The sequence below is a fragment of the Oncorhynchus nerka genome, linkage group LG14 (genome assembly GCF_034236695.1).
Source record: "Oncorhynchus nerka isolate Pitt River linkage group LG14, Oner_Uvic_2.0, whole genome shotgun sequence".
Classification (NCBI taxonomy): domain Eukaryota; kingdom Metazoa; phylum Chordata; class Actinopteri; order Salmoniformes; family Salmonidae; genus Oncorhynchus; species Oncorhynchus nerka.
Window position 1 is genome coordinate 7,429,823 of NC_088409.1, and position 8,748 is coordinate 7,438,570.

Genomic DNA, 8,748 nt, shown 5'->3' on the forward strand with positions numbered 1-8,748 from the left:
CTACACCATGCTACACCACCATACTACACCATACTACACCACCATACTACACCATGCTACACCACCATACTACACCATGCTACACCACCATACTACACCATGCTACACCACCATACTACACCATGCTACACCACCATACTACACCATGCTACACCATACTACACCACCATACTACACCACCATACTACACCACCATACTACACCATGCTACACCACCATACTACACCATGCTACACCACCATACTACACCATGCTACACCACCATACTACACCACCATACTACACCATGCTACACCACCATACTACACCACCATACACCACCATACTACACCACCATACTACACCACCATACTACACCATGCTACACCACCATACTACACCATGCTACACCACCATACTACACCATGCTACACCACCATACTACACCATACTACACCACCATACTACACCATGCTACACCACCATACTACACCACCATACTACACCACCATACTACACCATGCTACACCACCATACTACACCATGCTACACCACCATACTACACCATACTACACCACCATACTACACCATGCTACACCACCATACTACACCACCATACATGCTACACCACCATACTACACCATGCTACACCATACTACACCACCATACTACACCATGCTACACCACCATACTACACCATGCTACACCACTACACCACCATACTACACCATACTACACCACCATACTACACCATGCTACACCACCATACTACACCACCATACTACACCACCATACTACACCATGCTACACCACCATACTACACCATGCTACACCACCATACTACACCATGCTACACCACCATACTACACCATGCTACACCACCATACTACATCACCATACTACACCACCATACTACACCATGCTACACCACCATACTACACCATGCTACACCACCATACTACACCACCATGCTACACCACCATACTACACCACCATACTACACCACCATACTACACCATGCTACACCACCACACTACACCACCATACTACACCACCATACTACACCACCATACTACACCACCATACTACACCATGCTACACCACCATACTACACCACCATACTACACCACCATACTACACCACCATACTACACCACCATACTACACCATGCTACACCACCATACTACACCATACTACACCACCATACTACACCATGCTACACCACCATACTACCCACCATACTACACCATGCTACACCACCATGCTACACCACCATACTACACCATGCTACACCACCATACTACACCACACTACACCACCATACTACACCATGCTACACCACCATACTACACCACCATACTACACCATGCATACTACACCATACTACACCATACTACACCCATACTACACCATGCTACACCACCATACTACACCATGCTACACCACCATACTACACCATGCTACACCACCATACTACACCACCATACTACACCACCATACTACACCATGCTACACCACCATACTACACCATGCTACACCACCATACTACACCATGCTACACCACCATACTACACCATGCTACACCACCATACTACACCATGCTACACCACCATACTACACCACCATACTACACCATGCTACACCACCATACTACACCATGCTACACCACCATACTACACCACCATACTACACCACCATACTACACCACCATACTACACCACCATACTACACCACCATGCTACACCACCATACTACACCATACTACACCACCATACTACACCACCATACTACACCATGCTACATACTACACCATACTACACCATACTACACCACCATACTACACCATGCTACACCACCATACTACACCATACTACACCACCATACTACACCATGCTACACCACCATACTACACCATGCTACACCACCATACTACACCACCATACTACACCATGCTACACCACCATACTACACCATGCTACACCACCATACTACACACCATGCTACACCACCATACTACACCACCTACTACCACCATACTACACCACCATGCTACACCACCATGCTACACCACCATACCATACTACACCATGCTACACCACCATACTACACCACCATGCTACACCACCATACTACACCATGCTACTACACCACCATACTACACCATACACCACCATACTACACCATGCTACACCACCATACTACACCATGCTACACCACCATACTACACCACCATACTACACCATGCTACACCACCATACTACACCACCATGCACCACCATACACCACCATGCTACACCACCATACACACCATACTACACCACCATACTACACCATGCTACACCACCATGCTACACCATGCTACACCACCATACTGCTACACCACCATACTACACCACCATACTACACCACCATACTACACCATACTACACCATGCTACACCACCATACTACACCATGCTACACCACCATACTACACCATGCTACACCACCATACTACACCACCATGCTACACCACCATACTACACCACCATGCTACACCACCATACTACACCACCATACTACACCACCATACTACACCATGCTACACCACCATACACCACCATACTACACCACCATACTACACCACCATGCTACACCACCATGCTACACCACCATACTACACCACCATGCTACACCACCATACTACACCACCATACTACACCATGCTACACCACCATACTACACCATGCTACACCACCATACTACACCATGCATACACCACCATACTACACCACCATACTACACCATGCTACACCACCATACTACACCACCATACTACACCACCATACTACACCACCATACTACACCATGCTACACCACCATACCATACTACACCACCATACTACACCATGCTACACCACCATACTACACCACCATACTACACCATGCTACACCACCATACTACACCATGCTACACACCATACCACCACCATACTACACCACCACCATGCTACACCACCATACTACACCATGCTACACCACCATACTACACCATGCTACACCACCATACTACACCATGCTACACCACCATACTACACCATGCTACACCACCATACTACACCACCATACTACACCACCATACTACACCACCATACTACACCACCATACTACACCATACTACACCACCATACTACACCATGCTACACCACCATACTACACCATACTACACCACCATACTACACCACCATACTACACCACCATACTACACCACCACCACCATACTACACCACCATACTACACCACCATACTACACCATGCTACACCACCATACTACACCATGCTACACCACCATACTACACCATGCTACACCACCATACTACACCATGCTACACCACCATACTACACCATACACCACCATACTACACCATACTACACCACCATACTACACCATGCTACACCACCATACTACACCATGCTACACCACCATACTACACCACCATACTACACCACCATACTACACCACCATACTACACCACCATACTACACCACCATACACCACCATACTACACCATGCTACACCACCACCATGCTACACCACCATACTACACCATGCTACACCACTACATACTACACCATGCTACACCACCATACTACACCATGCTACACCACCATACTACACCACCATACTACACCATGCTACACCACCATACTACACCATGCTACACCACCATACTACACCACCATACTACACCACCATACTACACCATACTACACCATACTACACCACCATGCTACACCACCATACTACACCATGCTACACCACCATACTACACCACCATACTACACCACCATACTACACCATACTACACCATACTACACCACCATACTACACCATGCTACACCACCATACTACACCATACTACACCACCATACTACACCATGCTACACCACCATACTACACCATGCTACACCACCATACTACACCATGCTACACCACCATACTACACCACCATACTACACCATGCTACACCACCATACTACACCATGCTACACCACCATGCTACACCACCATGCTACACCACCATGCTACACCACCATACTACACCATGCTACACCACCATGCTACACCACCATGCTACACCACCATACTACACCACCATACTACACCATGCTACACCACCATACTACACCATGCTACACCACCATACTACACCATGCTACACCACCATACTACACCACCATACTACACCATGCTACACCACCATACTACACCATGCTACACCACCATGCTACACCACCATGCTACACCACCATGCTACACCACCATGCTACACCACCATACTACACCACCATACTACACCATGCTACACCACCATACTACACCATGCTACACCACCATGCTACACCACCATGCTACACCACCATGCTACACCACCATGCTACACCACCATGCTACACCACCATACTACACCACCATACTACACCACCATACTACACCATGCTACACCATGCTACACCACCATACTACACCATGCTACACCACCATGCTACACCACCATGCTACACCACCATGCTACACCACCATGCTACACCACCATACTACACCATGCTACACCACCATACTACACCACCATACTACACCACCATACTACACCATGCTACACCACCATACTACACCATGCTACACCACCATACACCACCATACTACACCACCATACTACACCACCATACTACACCATGCTACACCACCATACTACACCATGCTACACCACCATACTACACCATGCTACACCACCATACTACACCATGCTACACCACCATACTACACCATGCTACACCACCATACTACACCACCATACTACACACCATGCTACACCACCATGCTACACCACCATACATGCTACACCACCATACTATACCATGCTACACCACCATACTACACCACCATACTACACCACCTACACCACCATACTACACCATGCTACACCACCATACTACACCATGCTACACCACCATACTACACCATGCTACACCACCATACTACACCACCATACTACACCACCATGCTACACCACCATACTACACCACCATACTACACCACCATGCTACACCACCATACTACACCACCATACTACACCATGCTACACCACCATACTACACCATGCTACACCACCATACTACACCACCATACTACACCACCATACTACACCATGCTACACCACCATACTACACCACCATACTACACCATGCTACACCACCATACTACACCATGCTACACCACCATACTACACCACCATACTACACCATACTACACCACCATACTACACCACCATACTACACCACCATACTACACCACCATACTACACCAGGCTGTTATCATTCAAACTGCTCAAAAAGAGAAGAGGTTTTATGTTTTGTTTTTGCTGTTGTTGCTTTAGGCAGCTGTATAGTCTGACCATCCCATCTATTTTCAAAGAAGACAATTCTATGGATTTTTTCAATGTGAGCTTTTCCGAATTCTGAAGCGTATTTAATAACTCTACCCTTTTACAGTAAATACTGTGAACTTATTCACACATGGATGACAATATGTTTTGAGGTTTTAGAAGGCTTCATGAAAGTGGGCACACAGAGAAATATGCGAACATACCTCACCAACACATTATTCCTGTGGTACAAACCAACAATTCAATGTATTTGAGATCTTAGCAGCACATCTATCTTCGGTTACATAACGCAAAACCGAACAAATATCACAATTCTATAAACTTTGACATTGACTTTATGAAAAGGCCTTTGTGTCCTACTCAGCCATAACTCGTTTATTTAAATTGATTTGGGTGAATTTCAACAAGGTAAACAAGGTACTACAAACCACTACAAATCTCTGTATTCATACTTTGATGGCTATCTGAAATAAAGACGTGTAAATCCATTTGAAATGTGGTTACTGTGTGTTATTGTGAATAGATTTTGTTCACCCTGAGATTGAACTCAATTGAACAAGGGGCCGAAAAACCAACTTAAGAAATTCCCCGGTTTGGATTTAATTATATTCAATGACTTCTATGTTGTAACTATCTGTTGTCTGACTGTGTTGTAACTGTCTATTGTCTGACTGTGTTGTAACTGTCTGTTGTCTGACTGTTTGTAACTGATCTGTTGTCTGACTGTGTTGTAACTGTCTGTTGTCTGACTGTGTTGTAACTGTCTATTGTCTGACTGTGTTGTAACTTTCTATTGTATGACTGTTGTAACGGTCTATTGTCTGACTGTGTTGTAACTGTCTGTTGTCTGACTGTGTTGTAACTGTCTATTGTCTGACTGTGTTGTAACTCTCTATTGTCTGACTGTGTTGTAGCTGTCTATTGTCTGACTGTTGTAACTGTCTGTTGTCTGACTGTGTTGTAACTGTCTATTGTCTGACTGTGTTGTAGCTGTCTATTGTCTGACTGTGTTGTAGCTGTCTATTGTCTGACTGTTGTAACTGTCTGTTGTCTGACTGTGTTGTAACTGTCTGTTGTCTGACTGTGTTGTAACTGTCTATTGTCTGACTGTGTTGTAACTTTCTATTGTCTGACTGTTGTAACGGTCTATTGTCTGACTGTGTTGTAACTGTCTGTTGTCTGACTGTGTTGTAACTGTCTATTGTCTGACTGTGTTGTAACTGTCTATTGTCTGACTGTGTTGTAGCTGTCTATTGTCTGACTGTTGTAACTGTCTGTTGTCTGACTGTGTTGTAACTGTCTATTGTCTGACTGTGTTGTAACTGTCTATTGTCTGACTGTGTTGTACATGTCTATTGTCTGACTGTGTTGTAACTGTCTATTGTCTGACTGTGTTGTACATGTCTATTGTCTGACTGTGTTGTAACTGTATGTTGTCTGACTGTTGTAACTGTCTATCGTCTGACTGTGTTGTAACTGTCTATTGTCTGACTGTTGTAACTGTCTGTTGTCTGACTGTGTTGTAACTGTCTGTTGTCTGACTGTTGTAACTGTCTATTGTCTGACTGTGTTGTAACTGTCTATTGTCTGACTGTGATGTAACTGTCTATTGTCTGACTGTGTTGTAGCTGTCTATTGTCTGACTGTGTTGTAACTGTCTATTGTCTGACTGTTGTAACTGTCTATTGTCTGACTGTGTTGTAACTGTCTATTGTCTGACTGTTGTAACTGTCTGTTGTCTGACTGTGTTGTAACTGTCTATTGTCTGACTGTGTTGTAACTGTCTGTTGTCTGACTGTGTTGTAACTGTCTGTTGTCTGACTGTGTTGTAACTGTCTGTTGTCTGACTGTGTTGTAACTGTCTATTGTCTGACTGTGTTGTAACTGTCTATTGTCTGACTATGTTGTAACTGTCTGTTGTCTGACTGTGTTGTAACTGTCTGTTGTCTGACTGTGTTGTAACTGTCTATTGTCTGACTGTGTTGTAACTGTCTGTTGTCTGACTATGTTGTACCTGCAGTTCATTTAGAGATACAGTATATTATCACACTGTTTATCAAAATAATCTATGATTCGCTCAAGCCTCGTTGTGAGTATGCAGTGCTACTCAAAAACAGTCAGTCCTCAAGGGTTCTAGATTCCTAGAACTAGATATAATAGACAGGAGTAAACATAGGCTTCTAGATTCCTAGAACTAGATATATAGACAGGACTAAACATAGGGTTCTAGATTCCTAGAACTAGATATAATAGACAGGAGTAAACATAGGGTTCTAGATTCCTAGAACTAGATATAATAGACAGGACTAAACGTAGGATTCTAGATTTGTAGAACTAGATATATAAACAGGACTACACTTAGGGTTCTAGATTCCTAGAACTAGATATATAGACAGGATTAAACATAGGGTTCTAGATTCCTAGAACTAGATATATATAGACAGGACTAAACATAGGGTTATAGATTCCTAGAACTAGATATATAGAAAAGACTAAACGTAGGGTTTTAGATTCTAAGAACTAGATATATATAGACAGGACTAAACATAGGGTTCTAGATTCCTAGAACTAGATATATAGACAGGACTAAACATAGGCTTCTAGATTCCTAGAACTAGATATAATAGACAGGACTAAACATAGGCTTCTAGATTCCTAGAACTGAGACAGGACTAAACATAGGGTTTTAGATTCCCAGAACTGAGACAGGACTAAACATAGGCTTCTAGATTCCTAGAACTGAGACATGACTAAACATAGGCTTCTAGATTCCTAGAACTGAGACAGGACTAAACATAGGCTTCTAGATTCCTAGAACTGAGACAGGACTAAACATAGGCTTCTAGATTCCTAGAACTGAGACAGGACTAAATGTTACCATTACAGACAAGTTAAACCACATCTTCAAGGACAACTGTCTGGGAGAGCAGCACCAGTGGCACAGCACAGTGAGCTGTGGGCTGCATCCAAAAACCACTACGACTACCATATATATTTCATTTAGCTCCAGGCAGCTATTTCCCATGGGACATTTGAAATGCCCCATCAAATGATGCAATGTTCCCTTTCACTGGACTTGTGTTGTGTGCCTAAAAGCTGGGAGCCACATTCATCTTTGAAATAACCCAATGCCTTTTCTGGCTGGCCTGGTGGGCGTGTTACTAGTCTGTTCTATTTGTCGTGTGTGTCGGAGCGAGGGACAATCTGTTCTGTCTGTTGTGTCTGGCCCTAACACACTGACATGCTACACATCAGAGGGTTAGGCTGAGGAGCTAATATGTTTACAGCCTAACTCATTTATTTGTTGTCAGCTAATAGTTGTAGCGTTCGTGATTGACCAACCT